Source organism: Helianthus annuus, chromosome 3, assembly GCF_002127325.2.
Source record: "Helianthus annuus cultivar XRQ/B chromosome 3, HanXRQr2.0-SUNRISE, whole genome shotgun sequence".
In the NCBI taxonomy this organism is placed as follows: Eukaryota; Viridiplantae; Streptophyta; class Magnoliopsida; order Asterales; family Asteraceae; genus Helianthus; species Helianthus annuus.
This window is the reverse complement of record NC_035435.2, coordinates 129,612,199-129,633,300: the sequence shown is the minus strand read 5'-3', so window position 1 is coordinate 129,633,300 and position 21,102 is coordinate 129,612,199.

Genomic DNA, 21,102 nt, shown 5'->3' with positions numbered 1-21,102 from the left:
GAAGATTGTTGTTGTTTGTCAAACCATTAGCTACATGCACTTTATGCACTTTCGCTTTTGCGTAATGACCATTACAAGTTAACCATTACATAACATTTCGCTTTTACATAATGACCATTACAAGTTAACCATTAGCTACATATGCACTTTCGCTTTTACACAATGACCATTACATACTAACCATTACATAATACCCATTACTAACCATTACATAATAACCATAACCAAGTTAACCATTACATAAAGTTTGAACCCAACAAAAGACGATTACAAAAGTCAACATAAAGCCCTACAAAAGACAACCAGTTTAAGCTTAACAAAAGACGGCATAAAGCCTAACAAAAGACAACCAGTTTAAAGCATAAGAGTTTCATAATCCTAACAAAAGACACCTCAGCAGGTTTAAGCTTCTGGGGTTGTTTTTGCAGCCTTCCTTGGTCTTCCCCTGGGTTTTTTAGTTGCACGTGAATGCTGAGACTGTTGTTGACTGCCAGTTTCAACTATTGTGACCGACGATGAAGCAAGTTGATTCTTTTTGGGCCTCCCCCTTTTCTTTGTTTTCTTACTTGATTCTGCTGAGGCTTCAGTACAAGCTTTCCTAGTATGCCCCTTGGCCTTGCAGTTGCCACATCTCATAAACATACCATGCCTACTAAGTTTACCTTTTTTGGGGACTTCATGAGGATCTTTCTTCCTGTTTTTCTTAGGTCTGCCAGGACCAACTTTGACTGGTGGAGGTTCTAGGGGTGATTCAACAGATGGCCAGTACTTATCTGAAGGTACTGGTGGGATTGTAAACTGATAGGACTTGAGATAGATGTCCTTGGTGTAGGAAGGATGAACAAACTCCTCAGCATTTCTATGAAGAAAACCTGCAACTGCACATACATGTTGACATGGTATACCAGTTAAGTCCCATTTTCTGCAGCTACATCTTTTATGCTTGATATCAACAGAAACATCATCAATGTACTTGACTTGAAATAGTGTATTGCTTGAAGGGTATACAGTGCATTTGTAAGCCCAATCCTTCTCTTTGTCAAGTTTCTTCTGTATCCTAGGGCAAACAACGATACTTTTTGCAGACATTTCATTGTTCTTTGTAACTAACCTGCTCATGATTGCAACCCTTATATCCTCTAACATATTGATGATGTGCTTTGATCTAGTCTGCAGAATATAACCATTGAAGGTCTCTGCCATGTTGTTCACAACTAACACCTATTCTGCCATGTCTGTTCTTGTTACTAACTGATATCCACAAATCCCTCCCATTAGTAACTGCATAATTTGTAACTGCTTTTTTGAAAGCTTCCCTTGAAGGGAACCTAGTACCAACCACCCAATTCCACTTACTCCAATCTGTATATGAAGTAACAACTAGGACAGTAACCTTGTTCTTTTTCCCCCTTATGTCATCTTCCTCACTCTTTCCTGGTGAAGGAACATCCCCCTCAGAATCTTCATAGCTACTTGCACCACTATATTCTTCCTCCTCTTCAGTATTATGTTGACCAACTGGTTTGACTTCAAGTTCCTTCAATAACTTTAAAAGCAAGTCTTTCTTTGACAACTGACTGTTATGCTTAATAGCTTTCCTTGATGCTACCCATTCATCATCATCCCTGTCTGACTCAGAAGCATTTAAATCATCTGCTATCCAGTCTTCATCAGATTCATCCTCAGCTTCATTCACAGCATCAGATCCATCTTCACCATCAGATCCTGTTTGAGGTTCATGAATGATAGCTAAGTCTTCAACAGGTTCAGGACTGTTAACAATTGGTGTACTAGTTGGTGGTTCAGGACTGTTAACAATTGGTGTACTAGTTGGTGGTTCAGGACTGTTAACAATTGTAACTGTTTTGGTAGGTGTGGGAATTCTTGCAGCAGATGATTTTGTAAAACCAGAAGGTTTGTTTGGTGTTGTGAGGAGTGTACTTGAAGATGGTTTACCAAAACATGGAGGCTTAATAAAACTAGCAACTGTTATCAGGTCTTGTGAGGGTGTAGGGTTTTGCTGAGCTTCTGTGTTAGTGGGCTGGGCTTCTGTGTTGGTGGGCTGGGCTTCTGTGTTGGTGGGCTGGGCTTTTGTGTTAGTGGGCTGGGACTTTTTTTTTCCTCAGAATAGGCTTAATATGTGGCTTTTGGCAGTAAAGATGGAGAATATGCCTGACATCATCCCCCAATTTCACCATCATCTCGTTAACATCGTTGTCATTATTCAACTTCACAAGACCATCTTCAAAATTCATTCCGGGAACTAAGTAGTACATTTCAAAATCCTTACTTTTGTATGAACCATGCTCCATTACAAAATCCAAAAGCTCAAAATATGACATTTTATCAACTTCAACTTGGAACATATCAGATTCACCCCCTTCATAGTGCAATTTTGGTTGTTTGTTAAGCTTGCCACCATGCCAAGCTTTCACAAGCACCGATTCAGCCATCCCACTACATTTTTTTATGAAATCTTTAACTACAAATTTAGGGTTTTAAAGCTTGAAATTCGATAATCATAAAATCAGTCACATACCTGTTTTTGCTCTTGAACGGTGGTTGATGATCGCCTATGGATTTGCTGATGTTGCTCTTGAACGGTGCTTGATGATCGCCTATGATCGCCTGTAGTTGATGATCGCCTGTGCTTGTGCTTGGTGAAAGGGATAATAATTTAGGGGTTGGTAAAGAGTAAATGTGGGTTATAAATGATTTAAGTTGTAAAAGACCAGGGGAATACTAATCAGCTGCCACATAATCTTTTTTGACACATCATCCCTACTCAGCTGCCACATCAGCCATTTTACTAACTGAGTTAGGGATTTTTAACGGGGGACCAGTGTGGGCAAAATATTTGAAAGGTGGGACTGGTATGGGGAATATTCTGAGGTGGGATTATTATTGGCCAAAAAGGTGTAGGTGGGATTATTACAGGCCAATTTGCCCAAAAAAAAAAAACGTCCCACTACGAGAGGTCTTAGTGGACACGGAGGAAAAGCAAAATGTATTTTAAATTTTAACACCTTCGATAAAATCAAAACAAATTAACAAAAATCATCACAAACCCATTACTAACAAATCAAAACCCCAGAAAAAAAAAATTGTGAATCGTTGCAATATAAATTAAAAAAATAAAAATACGAGAAAAAACTTGTGAATCTTTGTTGGTAATCGAAGGGTGTGCTCATGTAGTCTAGGTTTAAGATGAAAAACTTCAAACAAAGATCGATCAATGAAATGTCTTCTTGGGTTTGGACTTGGAAGAGACATATATATTAAAAGAAATATAAAAATAAAAGAAAAAAATATAACATGATGACCTAGTAATTAAATAGTATCGGAACACTAGATTCAGTTAGTTACTTTAGAGAGACAAAAAAGAAAGTTTAGATGACTTAATTGAAACGTCTAGTAAACTTGGTTACATTTATGTGAAATTTTTCCTTTTTTAAAATAAAAGATTCTATAATATGAATTTTGAAATTTCCCAAAAAGGGTATATTTTTAAATGTATACAGTATAGACTAGAAAGGCCCTTGTGTTTGCGTGATGCGGCATAGAAGATGAAAGGCTATATTTGTAAATGTATAAAGTATAGACCAGAAAGGCCTCTATGTTTGCGTGATGCGGCATAGAATACAAACACTGATAGGAGTGTACATGGTTTGGTTAGGTTTGGTTTGGTTATTACAAATTTATACCAAAATACACACATTTCTATAAAATATTAGTTCGGTTAAACTACAAAACCAAACACTAGCTTCTTTTCTTGTAGCCCACTTGTCAAACTTTACATCAAATATTAACAACTGCCAGTATCTTTCTTTAAAATTTCAACTATGGATTTATCTCCATCTAGACGCCTATACGGTACCCTTAACTTAAAGACTGGTCAACAAGGTTTCGGGCATTAGCAATAAGACATTCAGACCCATTAGGACTTGGGCCCGAATTTCTTTTTATAAATAGGTAAATACCCGGATGTCGAGTGTCGCGAGTCAAGACACCCGGCCCAATCCGCATCAGAGTATGCTGTAAGAGTAGTGGGTGTGGGGGGGAGATATACATATCGTGCGAGAGAGTGGCTTTGATGTAACGAAGGATCCATTTGAGCTACTAAAAATGTGGTTCGCGTGGTGCATGCATGAAGAAACACACTTGTAGATTAGCGCAAGAGATATCTGGTCTGGTAATGGTAAGGTATTGTAGGGCACTGGCTAAACTTCTATACAAAGGTCCACCAGAGAAGGGAGTAAAAGTGTCAACACTAAGTTTATAACCAACCTCGACTGGAGTACTGACCGATTTGCAATTTGTCATGTGGGCACAGGACGATAATTCCGCGACATATGTAGACTGTGACAAGACAAGACCATCGTTGAGGTCAGATTATATACCTCTTAGGTTTTAAAACCATTTTTATGCCAAAAGTAAAATGTTAGAAGAAAAGTAATAAACACGATAGGATCACTTGGTTTCGAATCATCTTTTACGTATCCTTTGATGATTTCCGTACTTTGGGCTTTTTAAGAGATTATCTTAGTTATTGTGGCATGCCCCTCTTTTGGAGGCAACGCTACCCCAACCATATTGGTCCGAGTAAGTAGGGATACAGTCCCGCAAGCCCATATTATTGAAAAATAATTAAGTAAGTTATTAATGCAAAATGTGGCATGTCCCTCTTTTGGAGGCAACGCTACCCTCGGCCATATTGGTATGAGTCAGCAGGAATACAGTCCCGCAAGGCCGAGTTAAAGTTTAAATAGTAGTTTATTTATAAGGGATTCAAGGCGTTCTTACTTCCCCCGATTTGAAGCTATATGTCTTAAGAGAAGTCCTAATAAGCTTGAATCAAGTCCTGGCAGGATCTATACACTGAACGAGGCAAGAAATTTACCCAAACCACCATTCTAACCCCCTTCCAGGCAGTTAACGTGTTTTATATAGATCGTAAAGACACGAATGAGTGAATCAACAAAACATGAATAAATTATAGAGTAAAATTCACTTTCAATATAAAAAACTAGTTCTTAAAGTCATTAATACAAACCCAAATAAAAAGTAGCCAAAGCTTGGAAATCAAAAGTAATACCTAAAAGATTCGTCTTTACCAAGTGATGTAAGAGATTAGCCAAGCATGACCTTTGGTTGACAAGAACTCTTACGATCAACTTGGATCCCGAGACTACTAGACACACTCTAAAGGTGGTGGATGATGGTGTTGGAGTGGTGGTGAAGTGGTGGTAAGTGAGAGAGAGGGCTGCCAAGGGATGAGTTGGAAGTGAGACAAGCTACTCTATTTATAGTTAAAATCAGACTCCTTACATGGCCCCGTGCCCACGGGGCACGACCCCGTGTCCTTCTTTCTCTATCTTAATTTAATAAGTAGCGTTAGATCGTATGCACACATGGGCCCGTGTGACAGTAGGCACGACCTCGTGTTCAGCTTTGTGGGGTCTATTTGGAGATTCTGCATATATGGGAGTTGACCACGGCCCCGTGTTCCATGGACACTGTAACACCAAACGTCCCTAGACTTTAGGATTTTGTCAAAATTAGTCCCTGAAGTTTGTATATTTGTCATTTTAGCCCCAAATCTATGTGGAAGTCTATGTTATATACTTGAAATGCCTAAATCTACGTGTGGAATGTCTATATCTTTGGAATGTCTATATCAATATGCATGGAATGCCTAAACCCATGTTGGGAATGCCTAATTCTATATTTGAAATGTCTAAACCCATGATGGAATGCCTAAATCTATGTTTGGAATGTCTAAATCTATTTGGTGCTTGACTCTTTAGACTCGTGAAACTTGATTATTGGTTGAACGAGAGACTGGAGCCTTGTCACTGGCGGAATCTATTAATCTTTGGAACTTTTGATGTTTATGATGTAATCTAGTTATTCTATTACTCAATAATACGTAACGCTTAATCTAACTCGCAAAACGAATCAAGGCCGGGAACGCGGAAAGGTTGGATTGGCCAAGTGGCAATCCGATCGGATTACCACCCGATCGGATGACCACCCGATCGGGCCACCATCCGATCCATGCTACACCGTCTCACTTCCCCTCCACACTATAAATAGGCCTGTCACATCACTTTATTCCCTGATGTGACAGCCTTGTTCGACCAGACGCACGCACACTACATTTCTTCATTTTCCCATCAATTTCGGTATGTTTTAAGCTAGATCCTTGTACCTTCCTGACCTACACTTCACTCTCTACGTGATTCTCCTTTGAAATCACACTTTTCACCGTGAAATCCCTCAGATCTGAGTTCTTGAGGGTGATGTCATCATGGTGGTTTGTACAAACTGCCATATGATGTCATTCTTGACAAGATCTAGCTCGGATCTAAGGAGTTTCATACGTTTTTACACTAAATCTAAGTTAAATCTGGACCTTTTCATATAAAACTTGAGTTTCTTCATCTTTTCTTCAATCTTTTACCTTAAACGGTCAGATCCGGTTCTAAACGAACTATAGACTTGATTATTAGTCTAGAGTCGGCTTGAAAATGGATTTCTATCGGAGAATGATGGCCGGAATACGGATTTTGACATAAATATTATCGCGAGCAGTTAACTGATTGGACTGGGGTGGTTCCCACCCAATCAGAACGGTTGTGTGCCGATGAGCTTACCATTGTCTCAATACGTACCATACCGTCATCGTAAACTTAGACAATTTTACAAAAGGGAAAACGGAATAGGGATCGCCCGATCGAGCGGCAATCCGATTGGACAGCCGTCCGATCGGACAACCACCCGATCAGATGACACTTGCCCCATGACCCTTCCAACACTTAGAAACTTTTCAAAAACTTGGAAACTTTGGAAGTCTTGATCGAGTGGCAACCCGATCGGACAGCCGTCCGATCGAGCAGCCATCCGATCGAGATGACCAAGGCATTTAACCAACTTGAAACTTGGAACCCTTGACCAAATGGCAACCCGATCGGATAGCCAGCCGATCGAGCTGCCACCCGATCAGAGGAACCAAAGCACCGACACTTGGACCGAGTGACCACCCGATCGGACAGTCGTCCGATCGGAAAGCCACCCTTTCCCACCTACACTAAGCCACCCGATCGACTGGCAATTCGATCGGATAGCCATCCGATCGGACAGCCATTCGATCCAGTGACTGTCCCAACACTTTGTGTGATCTCGTTATCTGCTCGGCCTTTACCCTACTATAATCTAATCAGGCTAATTCTAAAAAGAGCTCCCTTTGATCCAATAACAGTTGCGACTGTTGAGCAATCACTGTGAGTATACTCGATCCCTTTTTACTTTAAACTTTTGGGATGTAACATGTATTCTATAAACTACAATACTTGAGACTTTGCAAACTAAACTCTATCCTACGTGTATGTGAAAACTTGTGCATTCTAGTATTCTATTTTGTGCTATGTGACGTTTAATCCAGGGTGTGTAGTTCCGCCTTAACAATAGTAGCGCTATAGGGGGTGCACCTCTCCCATTATTCTCAGGGGGTATTGTTAGGAGGATTCTAGTTTACCTTGAGTCTTGGGTAAACACTAAAGCATCGGGATACTTGGGCTATCACTGTGTGGACTGCGACACAGGTGTCGCTTCTTGATGTGCGTGAAGTGTGTTATATTTTAGGTGTATATTTTAAGCCCCTTTTACACTTTTTAGCCAAGTTTTAAATTTATAAACACGATATTTACTAACACTAAACACACATGTGGGCAAGTGCACCCATCGTGGACGTAGTATAGTGTTGGTAAGATACCGAGGTCGTCCAAGGACACAAGAGCTTTTAGTACCGGTTTATCCTCAACGTCTAATCAAATCAAAAAGTTAGAAAAAGATTTTTAAACTAGAAAAATAAAACTAACTAAAATGCTGAAAAGTAAAATAAAAGTAAAAACAGATAGACAAGATGAATCACTTGGATCCGACTCGTGTGTAGTGTAACCTTTGATTATTTTCGCACTTTTGCACTTGTTTAAGAGATTATCTTAGTTATTGTAGTAGGCCCCTCTTTTGAAGGTGACATTACCCTCAACCCAGTAGTTTGAGTCAGCAAGGATACAATCCTAAAGGGTCGGATTATTGAAAGATAATTAATTAAGTTATTAATGCATAATGTGGTAGGCCCCTCTTTTGAAGGCGACATTACCCTCGGCTAAGTAGTCTGAGTCAGCAAGGATACAGTCCTAAGTAGCCGGGTTAAAGTTTTAATAGTAGTTTAACTTATGAGGGGGTCAAAGAGTTTGGACCCCCGCCATCCAATACCGTTGGGTATTGAAGGAGGTCCTACTAAATTTGACCCAAGTCCTTTACAGGATCTATACACTGAACAATGGCAAGACTCTTACCAAACCGTTCCCTTAACCCCCGACCAGGTAGCCAACATACCTCCATATAGACCGTGGAGATATGAATGGTGAAAATCTTTTATTTTATATAGACAGTAAAATAATGCCAAGACACCACGGACAAACGATAAAGAAGAATCACCTTCAACATAAGAAACTAGTTATTAAAGTCATTAATACATAACTAATTAAAAAGTGCATAAGATTAAAAATAAAAAGTATTACACTAAACACTTGTCTTCACCAAGTGATGTAAGAGACTTAGGCAAACATGGCCTTTGATTGTCAAGAACTCTTACGATCAATCTTGGATCCCGAGACGACTCACACACTCTATGATGGACAATGGATGATGGTCGTGGATGATGGTGTTGTGATGGTGGTGGGTGGTGGGTGAAGTGTGAGAGAGGTGGTGTGCTAAGGGATGAGTTGCAAGAGCTCCAAGCACTCCTATTTATAGGCTGAACAGAAACTCGGGCACGACCCCGTGTCCATTGGGCACGGCCCCGTGTCCATCCTCCTTTCCGCGAATCTTATAGTTGAGCACGGCCTCGTGTCCGCTGAGCACGGCCCCGTGGTGGGCGATGGAAGCTTCTACCACTTTGTCTTTTCTGCTGACACTTGGGCACGCCCCCGTGCCCACTGAGCATGGGGCGTGTTCAGCCCTCTGTTTCCTTGTTTTGCTTGGGAAGATGCTGTCGGGAGGCCGGGCATGCCACGTTTGTTCCTTTTCTTGTATTTATGTTAGATTTAGCTGCCTTTTTGCTTCTTTTGTTTATTTGAGCTCATTTAATCCTGAAAATACAAAAGGAAGACAAAAGCACACTTTTTCCAACATTAGTACTAAAAAAGGGTTAGTTTTATGCCACAATTGATGTAATTTATATGTTGCATTTCGTGCACATCAAATACCCCGACACTTGAATCTTTGCTTGTCCTCAAACAAAACTCTTTATAATGTGGCTTTTTCACTCCCAAATGGAATGGGTAGAAGAGAAGGTTTTTGGGCTTGTCATACAGTGTCGGGATTTCCAAGATTCTTTATTAAGTTTTATTTTTATTTATTTACAATCCTATTCGTCATGATTTATTAAAAATGTTTCATAAGATAAATTACTTATTAGGGCATAACATGCCTCTTTAAAATTCCATTTATATACAAGTTCACATACCTCACGGGGGATTACTCAACACTCGGCCGAAGGTGTATTTTTAGTGAATCACTCGAGAGCGGCATGGAACTTACTCCTACCATAAGCTTGCCAAGCAATCAATCCTCCTCCTTTTTAACTATATACCTTTGTAAATATCAAGAGGACTTTTTGGGTGAAGGGTTAGGCTTGGGATAAAGGTGGGTGGTTGGGTTAGTGGTTAGTAAAAGGGCGAAAAACGTAAAAAGCGTTGGTTTTTGAAAGACTATTTATTTTTGACAATTTATTTTATTTTGATGAACCATTTCTTTCAAACAAAGTTATTTTTGATAAACTTGTTTGTTTATTTGGTTTCATCATCATTTTTTTTCATAAAGTCATAAGAAAAACCGAGCTTTGTTACTAAAAGAAAGGGTTAAAATGAAAAAGGGTTTAGGTGGGTAAAAAGGGTGTTTGTTTTGGTGTCACACCCCGACCACGTAAAACAACAAAACGTGGCGGAAACGTCGGGGAGTGTTGTAACAGAATCATTGTTTCACAACCATGGAATAAATAGTTTCGTTTTATTGAATTATTGAACTAAATGTTTTGATACAAATTAGATAAATACAACTATTATCCTCCAAGTTTTAAAGTCGCTAAGGCCTTGTCCATTCCTATGTGAGAATGCACCAATATCATCAATCAAGCATCATCAACTATTGTACCTGAAACACATGTGAAAATAGGTACGTCAGCATAAAAATGCCGGCGAGTACATAGGTTTTGTATGAGTTTCAGATTCATGGCTCGTTTTACATATTTCAATACTTATTTAAAAACCTTGTTTTGAAAAGTATAGTATTGCGACATAAATAACCAACTCAAATCAAATTGGTTATATTTTATAAAAAAATCTCGTAGCCATGATTCTTAACCCCAAAACATTTGTTTAATTAAATCCAGATTTGTAAATCGTTTATGGAATAAAACTCGAATAGTATAATATATTGTTGGAAAACGTTGTATTACAACTTTGTTTTGTTTACCATTGCCCAAGTGATCTAGATAACACAACGATATATAATGTATTAAAAGCACTTATATATAGGAAGTACCAGCGGCGTATCCACCATGCTTTTAACACATTAGACCCGCCTCGTTATCTAATCACTTCCCTAACCCAACGGTTCAAACAGATTTCAAACAGTACATGTCAATCAATGGTTACAAACGGTTCATATAGTCAAATAGTCACAAATGGTTCACATAGTCAAGTAGTCACAAATGGTTCATATAGTCCAACGGTTACAAACGGTTCGCATAATCAAATGGTTACAACGGTTCAAATGATCAAATGGTTACAACGGTTCAAATGATCAAATGGTTACAACGGTTCAAAATGTAAAACAATGTGTCCATATGCTGGATGAGCATATGCGACAAAATGTAGTATATGGAAATCAATGTGCTAGCATGTTAAATGAATATACATAGCAAAACATAATGAAATCATGTACTAATAATGTACTATTGAACATAGTAAGTATATGATATAAAAACATGGGAAACATGAAAGTATCAAGTAGGCACATGTGTTCCACCCCAAAACAGTTTGAAAACAGTAAAAGAGGGGACTATGTACTCACCTGAGGGTGCTTAGAAGTCTTGAACAACAACCAAGCAAAGCTAGAGTGATCAGGGAATCAAACGGCACCCTATATAGGTAACTATGTAAATAACCGGACCTAAATCGGGAGATAGGATAGAATGAGGTTCTATAAATCAAACGAGTAATTAAACTCGTATGGTATGATTTAATAGACCTTACATTCAGATTGGAAAGCCTACCTAAGTGCTTTTGACCCGTTTCGACACATTATGGTAACATAAGCTACTATAAGGCGTCGTTATCGTAAAACTATGTTCGGATGGTTAACTATGTGCTATGCCAAGTCTTACATGCCCAATTATCCCTAAACATGTTACTAAATCAGATTATATGTCAAAAATAAGTTCACATAGGCAAAATACGGATTTTAGCTTTAAAAGGGCATTTTGGTCATTTCCTATGGGCATACAAGCTAACTAGCAAATGACTAACCAATCCTATGTGATCATAAGGTATAACCTCAGTGGTTATTCCCTATGCAACTATGATCACTAACTAAGCTTGGTCGGATCCTAAAGATCGACCAAACGGGTCGGGTTCGAAAGGCTAAGCGGTTGTTTAGACCGCTTACCTTACGACCCTAAACAAGCACTAAACTAATAGTGTCGAGTTAAACATGTCAAAACATGTTTAACCTACTGATTTGGTATCAAAACAAGGTGTTTTGATACCCTAAAGTAGTTCCGTTGCAAAATGCGTGCTAAAACGCATTTTGACCGAAACTTTGACTCGACACTACAACTAGCTAACGTGGTAATCAGCGGTTATAATCACGAAGGATTATAACTATCGTGATTACAATCACGTTTCAAAGTTCAATTGAACTTTGACTTGACCAATTGATGGTCAAAACCGAAAGTCAAACTATTGGCCATACGTTTGACTTTCTGCACTACATAAGGAAAAAGCCATAAAAAGAATGAAAGAATGCTCACTAAGGGTCCTTGCTATCTTTTCAACAAGAAGACAAAGTCCCAATTGCTTGAGAATGCTCCCAAAGCAGATGTAGAGAGAAGAATGAGAAGAATGAGCAAGGAATGAATGAAATGGATGGGCTATTTATACTTGTGGTGATGCTCTAGGATCATCACAAGTGGTTTGTTTAGCCATTAAGCAATAAATCTCATCCATACAAGTGTTAGGAGCAGGTGCAAAGCCTTGGAGAGGTGGTAACTTGGCTACCACACAAAAAAAATTGCAAGATTGGCCCCTGAATTTACAAACTGATGCTGAAAACAATGTTTCTGCCCAGATGTGATCGTCGCGTAGCGCGACCACAAAGCCTTATGGCCGTCGCGCAGCGCGACGGTGTAGGCTGAACTTTCAAAGTTTGGCAGAAATGGTCCCTGCACGTGTTTAAGCTTGTTTTTGACGTTTTTTAACCTCCGTAAAGTCATTTTCAAGGCTCCACAAGGTCGTTAAAGCGTAGGGGACCTGAAAGATGCTCGAAAACATCTCGGATGTCGGTTCGTTTGGTCGTACGGTCACGTTGTTCGGTTATTTACGACGAAACTCGAACGGACGCAAAAACGATCCAAATTACGCGACGAATGGAATTTTTGCATGCCGATTACTAAAATAAAAATATTTTAGTGTGTACAAAAATTTTGGATGTTCAGATATGGCCAGAACGTAAGATATGCGTGAAAATGCAAACTTACGCCGTTTTTGACACTTTTAGTCCCTGTAAGATCATGTAAGCATGTTTTTGCACACCGAACCTATCAAAGCTTATTTCTAAGCCATGTTTAGGTTATATATGGTATGCTTAACTTATGATCAAGTTCCGGACTATAAGTTGCCTTACGAAACGGCAGACTTTTGCAAGTTGACGCAAATAGTCCCTGTAAGCGAATAAACTTGATTTCGGCATACCAAACCATCCAAAACTTATTTCTAAGTTATGTAAAGGTTATTTAAGGTATGTTAAGCCTATGTCACTATTCCGGAGTGTTTGTTGCATTAAACTGGTTATATTTACGCATCAGATCGTGTATAACCTTCCAGAAAGCGACTTAAAGCCCGAAATCGAACAAGAATTGATATGTGCAAATGATACACATATTTTCACAGTTCCCAAGTATGAAATACAAAATTTCATTGGTTTGGCATTTGTTTGACGGTCACAGTGACACAGGTGTCACATTTGGGTTAAGAAATGAAAAGGTTTAGGCTCAAATGTGTTAACTAGGGGGATTTTGGGTAGGTGGTAAAAAAAGAAAAATAATGGTGTAGAAAGAAAAAAAAGGTTAGTCCTAATGCCTCCATCATTTACTTACTCGGGTTTAAGTTGGTAAGGACCGGGAATGCATTGTCGTGGCAAGTTCTAGAGTCGTAAGAACCAAGCGGCTATTCACACAAGAAACGAAAAATGAGCATTTAGTGTAAAGATATGTATTTGTATGCTCAATAAAGGCTCAAAACTCACTTTTGTGGGAATGAGTTTTTATGTGATCAAGTATATATAATCAAATTTTAACTAAGTTTGTCCTGACGTTTCATAATTATCTTATGTTGGTTCTTTTTATCACGACGCTATCGGTTGTAACTTTGTAAAAATATAACCTTGTTAGAACTTGAAATTCCCAACTTAAACTTAGACAAGTAAAAAGAAAATGAAATTTTTTTTTGAAAAAATTTGGGGTGATTAGCGGTTCCAATAGAGTTTTGTGTAAGGCTTGTTAATTAGGACTTGCAAGATTCAAAGTTTTAACATCCCCCCCCCCACACACTTAAATTACACATTGTCCTCAATGTGTCCCAAAAATAAGTTTTTAGGTTGACTGAATGTGTAAAAGGGTGTTAAAAGAAAAATTTTATGTTACTGGTACTCTGGACACGGCCCCGTGGTGACCGGGCACGGCCCCGTGTTCAAGTGCCAGTAACAGAAGTTTGTAAAAAGAAACAGAAGCCTGGACATGGGGGCGTGTTCAGTGAACACGGCCCGTATCCAGTTACTTGAACTGGGCGTTTTCTGCAAATTGTGCAGCACGGGGCCGTGTCGGGTGGGCACGGCCCGTGCTGAACTTGCTGTAATGAAGAAATTTTTGTCGGATGGCCCTATTTTTGTGCATGGGTTGCTGGTGCAAGTTTCTCTTGTTATCCTTCACCATCCCGAGTGTGTTTTATTCATTACAACATCATCCAAACACTAAAACCATCATTTCATTAAAGTCATAGAGAGAATTACATAATCCTAGAAAGTTAATGTGACAACTCTCACTAAAATTAGTAATTAGGATGATAGTTACTCAATAAGGAAACCCTAATTGAGAAACCCAAGCAATTCTGCAAAAACCCTAAAATTTTCATAACAATCGGAATCAGGATCAGGACCCCTAAAACTTAGGGGGGTTAAACCCTAGTGGATATTTATCTTCTAAAATTGCTGTAGAATGGAAATTGGTTCGTACAAATGACTCATCTAGGCTATCTGGGACACGAAACAACCTAGGCTAGAAAGTAGACCCGTCGCGCCACGCGACGGGTACACATGTTTCTTTCGTGTGGCGCGAGGGAGGCAATTTCTGGGTATAAATAGTCGGGTTTGGGACTTGATTTTGGGCACTGAAACGACGATAAAACTCCAAATACACACGGAGATATCGCCTGTATACTATTAAAACACACACGGATCACGAAGTGCTGCCGCAATCAGGGTAATAACTCGATCGCTATTACGATTCAACGTCCGATCGATTATAACTATCCAACGATTGTCCAAGTGCTGCTCAAATTGAGCTTCTACTTTGATTATTTGTCGTGATTTCGACTTGAATATCTGAGTCCTGTTCGAATTCGGACTATGCTCTGTTATTCGTTGTGAATCCGATTGAATTATTAAGTATTGCACTTGTTAATCATTGTGAGGGTTTGATCTCGTGAATTGACGTAACTGCTGTATTAAGTTACTAACCTATTGTGTGTGCATTATTATTAAATTAGGTTAAATCAAGGCTAATCAGTAGGCTTATACCTTGCCCGTTAAATCTGCAATGTGAGTCATTCTTTTTTTATCAACTGTTTTACAAAACTCCAAACTATTTTATAAGTTATAATTACAGGGATTAAGTCGTGGTTATCTTGACCGCTGGTTAGTGGGGTATTGTGCATATTACTAATTTCTCACAGTTAGGCAATAAGCCCTAACATGGGTTAGGCTAATAAGACCTAACAGTGACAAAACGTCACTAATTGGGTGACTGGACCCAATAGTGGTATGACCATCGTCACACGGGTGGCAAGACCAGATATTAATTAAGATACTGCCATAGTAATCGCTCTTGTGCTGTAATTTATAACTACGTGTCTTTTTATCAAAATGAATGATTCACTCAGTATTTCCCCGCTGACAAAACCTTTTTACAACATGTTTCAGGTGACATACTGTGATTTCAGTATACGTGCTACGGAGCACCATCAAGCTTGAAATAGTGGCTCAATTAAATAAATAAACATGTTTGTAAAATAATGAAATTATGATATTTACGAGGTTATCCCGAAATGTAAATAAATAATACTCGGGCAAATTTTATAAGTTTAAAACGATCCTGTTAAGACTTCCGCTGTAAACATAAATACCACGGGTTTTCTGTCCCGCGGCTCCTGAAACGGGTCAAACCGGGTCGGGGGCCGTGACAGTTAATAATTTAGATAAGCAAGTTAAATGAAACACAAGAAGCTTAAACCAAGAAGTTCTAGCCTAAAAGTTATTCTAATTAGCAAAACTTCTGAAAAGTTAATTCTCTCGGTTGGATGCGGCTTTAAAGAACTTCTTTCTCCGGTCATGGGTTCCTCACACGTCGGCGAGCCATTCCTCTATCTCCCTTGGGAGGAGAAAGGAGGGCTCGTTGGCGTCGGTTTGAGGGGGTACAACTTCCACCGGGACTTCTTGTAAATCTTCAAGTGGAGGCTCCGCTGGAATGTCATCCCATCTGGTAGGGTTGTTGACTCCAAGTGCCAGGTTCCAATCCTCTTGAGGGAGGATTGGTTCCATGGGAGGTGTTACAAGAATGTTTAACCTCTGGTGCAAGAGGTTAATTTCTTGAAAACTGTTTTCCAGCCCTACCGTAAGATAATTTATACGGTCTATTAGGACCTCCTCTACCGAAGTCATCTCATCAAGAGCTTCTCGTAAAGCCATGACGTAGCGTACGAGAGTAGCTTCAATTGAAGACCTTCTCTCTCTTCGACTGTTTCTGGAATGTGCAGAAGATGTTCCACTGTATTGACTTGACATTCTATGAAAACAAACCAGAAATAGCTTATTTTGATGAAACAGTACCTTGGACACGGCCCCGTGCTCAATGAGCACGACCCCTTGTTCACCTTTCTGCAGATTTTTGGAACAAGGAATCTTGAAGTTTCAAATTATCTTTCCAACTCAAGAAGCATTTTTGACCAGAAATATCTTAAAACAATGTTGTACAACTTATTTTTAACAAGATTCCTTGGACAAAAATCTAACAAACATCTTCATAAAGCTTGGAAATAAGCTTTAATGGAGGTGTTTGAGGCAGGAAAGATAAAGAAGAAGGCAATGGATGAAAGAGGAAAGGACAAGATGGGTTGTTAGAACCTTCTTTTAGAACATACCTAGGATGGTAGGAGAGAAGATCCCTTCAAATCTCTGTCCCTGGATGGTCCAAATGTGCAGGATTCTTAGCTGCATTTATAGAAAACGACAGCATGCTGGACACGGCCCCGTGTCGGCTGGACACGATCCCATGTGCAGGCAAGATCCTGACACATTTTGTCCGTATTCTGATGTAAAGTCAGAAGGGAATCTTTTGGTGGACACGGGGGCGTGTTGGCCTGGGCACGGCCCCGTGTCGAAAGGCTGATTATGAAGTTTGTCTATTTTTAAGGAACTTATCCGGATCGGGTGGTTCCTTACTGGATGGAACAACCCCAAAGTGCCTAAGATACCTTAATTTCTCTAGATTAAGACGAGAACGTAAGAGGTTGTCGGTGAGGGTGATTCCTATGCTAAATGTAGGTGGACAAGTCTAACCCTTTCCTGGGCTCTCGTTAAAGAAGGTGTATGCCGAATTGCTCAGATCTATGTATGCACCGAACGAAGTCGATGGAGAGTCCTTCACGGCACAATCGGCACAGGGACGACTATCGATCAAGTCCTCGCTAGAGTTGGAGGTATCATCGGGAATATTAGAGTTGTTTGAATGCGATCCCAACAATTCTTCTTTGGTATCGTCTTGAGATAAGTTAATAAAATCCATCTCAAGTTCTTTTAACCAATTAAGAATTAGATCTTCTAGTTGAAATAGTTCATCAATGTAACACCTCGAAATTTTGTGTCCAATAATGTGTTAACACGTGTCATGAGTTTACACGTGGCATTAAATATTAAATAAAGGACTAAAGTTGACAAACCTTGAAAGTATGTAAATTCGAGGGTTATAAATGTCAACGAAGGGTAAATATACTGTATAGTAACCCTAAATGATGCTCGTACCTTCAAACGAATAAATCATGGATCGTACGGAGCGAAACGCGGAAGAAAGTGAGAGATTTCAAGCTACAGGGGTTAATTGTGTCAACATGTTTAATTTATACCTCTGAGTGACCCTTTGACGAACCCGAGGCTTTGTAACAGTAAAATACGCTCACTAGAATATACTATATAAATTTCGCGAAGTTCCGTTTTAAAACGAGAAAGTTATGATCAAATTCGTATGCAAGGGGTTAAAAGCATCAACAATGAAAGTTAAGGCTTTTCGGATAGTAATTAAACTAACCGGGGACTTAACAATGCGGGTAAAAGTCACGAGGCCCTTAAATGTAAATAATCGAGGGCCAAATCGCAAAGTTACCCCTTCGAAACCGAAACGTCAGGTTAATCATTACAAAAGATTTGAAAATCTTGGAAATCAGACCTCAGGCGGGCCGCGTGGGTGAAACCAGCAAGCCAATGCGGGCCGTGAGCCACCTGTTGATTCGTTTACTGACATGAAGGTTCAGGCGGCCCGCGTCCATGTTGCATGATCTCTAATGCGGGCCGCGTACGAGTCCCAGATGCAGAAACTTTGGACAGATTCACTGTTTAAGCTAGTGAACGACCTTGTGAGCATTTATTGAAGCATGGGCGCCCTCTACATGCCCCCTAGCACCCATGGCCACCTGCTGAACATCCATGATCCATTGTAGGGTGAGTTGTAATGATCTTGAGCCTAAGTTTTCACTATAAAAGGCACTACATTGCACACAATTGAATCACACCTCAAACCTGCTCTCTTGATCATCCCTGGAGCTCTCAAGCACTCTTCTAACATCCTTAGTCGTGCACCAAGCTTCTGTAAGTTGCCTAACCCTTTGTGGTTTCGTTTTTCCATAGTTTTAGCTTAAAAGTCAATCCGTCATAATTAACGATTGACTTTGCGATAAATCACAAATGGTCCAGTGGTTTGTCGAATCAAAGATAGTTATATGTTGGTAATCATGTGGGCTTTAAACCCCTAAAAGGGCACCCTCTGATTCCCACTCTAACTAGTCCGAATGTCGAGTCAAACGTGCTTAGCAAAAGTCAACGGAAATGCTATTTTGCGATTTCATGCATAATCTGTAATACAGATGATGTGTAACCTGTTTAAGTACTCATAAAACATGACAATAAGTATATTAACTAGTCTAAGCTTGTTTGATCCGACCATTTACTGTTTTGACCCGGTTCGGAGCCGATAGTCGCAAAGCTTTGACTTTTGCATTGACTTCAGTTCTGACCCGTTAAAGTATGATTTAGATATGCCTTAGGACACTCTTAGGACCAGGTTACATGATGGTATAACCCTCTGTGACCGGTTCGTTGTTTGTCCGAGTCTTTTACACATTTCCGTTAAATGCTTAAAAGTTGACCGTAACGCCCTTTTTAAATTAAAACGAGAATTTCGGACATATGAAAGGATCATAACCTTAGTTACTGATTTCTAAGCATTTCCCTAAAATTTCACGTCAATCCGAGGTCCAGAATGGGAGTTATGCTAAATAGCGCAAATTACGGAAACTTTAGTAATTTAGTAGCGCAATTAGCATAACGCCTATCTTGTCACGGCCCCCGACCCGGTTTTACTCGTTTCAGGAGCCGCGGGACAGAAATCCTGCGGTATTTAATTTAGGCGACAGCGGAAGTCTTTTTAAAACAGGATCCTTTAATAATTCAAACTGCCCGTTTTATAACTGAGGGATAAAATCCCATGATTTACAATAATGTGATTTCTCCGGGAAATCTTTATTTTCAAAACATGTTTCTTTTATTTATTTACACTGAGCCACTTTTCTAAGCTGGGAGTGCTTCACGGCACTTCTCTTTCTTTGCTCACAACATATCACCTGAAACATGTTTGAAAAAGGTTTTATCAGCGGGGAAATACTGAGTGAATCATTCATTTTACTAAAACGACACATTAGTTATAATTCACAGTATTAAGAGCGATTACAATGTTTCTGATTATCAAACCAACTACCCACGGTACTTTATCACTCGACCCACTGGCCCACCTGTCCAGTGGTGTCTGTGATTATGGTCATATCACCCATTGGCTGCCCCAATGTTGAAGATTATCAAGTAATGTATACAAAACCCCACATACCGGCTGTAACTTGGTGATTACAAAGACTTAATCCCTGTAATTATAACTTTGAAAATAATTTGGAGTTTTGTAAAACAATTGATAAAAAGAGAATGACTCACATTGCAGATTTACGAGCAGAGTATAAGCTTTACTGATTAGCCTTCTAACCTAATTTAAATAACAATGCACACACAAACGGGATTAGTAACTAATTCAGCAGTTACGTCAATTCACGAGATTAAACCCTCACAACTATTATCAAGTGCGATACTTAACAATTCAATGGATTCACAACGAATGACAGAGCATAGTCCGAATTCGAACAGCACTCAAACATTCAAGTTGAAATCACAATGAATAACAAAGTACAAGCTCAATTTGAGCAGCACTCGGACAATCATTGGATAGTTATAATCGATCGGACGTTGAATCGTAATAGCGATCGAGTTATTACCCTGATTGCGGCAGCACCTCGTGATCGTGTGTGTGTGTTGTGAACTGTTTTGAGTATACCTCGATGTACACAGGGACAATTTACGTCGTTTCAAGTTCTCTGTTCAAGTCCCAAGGTCGGCTATTTATACTAATTTTTGGGACTCCCTTACGGACCGTATGCCTGACCCCTTACGGTCCGTAAGCTAAGCAGTCGAATTCATAGGCTGCCTAGCTCGGGTATAGCTTAGGTGACTCAAAACATTTGGCCAATCAGCTTTAAACAACGATTTTAATAGATAATTATTCAAATAGGGTTTGCCCCCCTTGAGTTTTAGGGGCCCTGATCCTAATTCCGATCATTCTGAAAATTTTAGGGCTAGTGCGGAATTAATTGGGTGTCTCAATTAGGGTTTTCTTATTGACTAATTATTGTCCTAATTATTGATTTTAGTGACAGTTGTTACATATCTAAACCCGGATTTCGACATCAAACCTTTTACACACTGATGTAAAATAATATTTTGGGATTTTTAAAGATTTTTAATTATTTTTAACCTGCACATAACCTGCGGTTATGGCAACGGTTCGGTAAATACCGAATATACCCTTTTCGGCCATAACTTGAGTTCTACAAGGTCTTTTGACCCGATTCCAGTTGCTACCATTATCTGTATGGTATCAAGTTTGTGATCTACTCTGATCATAAGAGCCTTCAACATCTGTTTAATCAGAAGGAATTGAACATGAGGCAACGCCGTTGGATGGAGACTCTAAATGATTATGATTGTGAAATCAGATATCATCCCGGCAAGGCGAATGTAGTCGCTGATGCCTTAAGTAGAAAGGAAAGGGTGAAACCCTTCCGAATCAATGCCAAGAGCATTGAAGTGAAGAATAATTTGATTGAAAGGTTG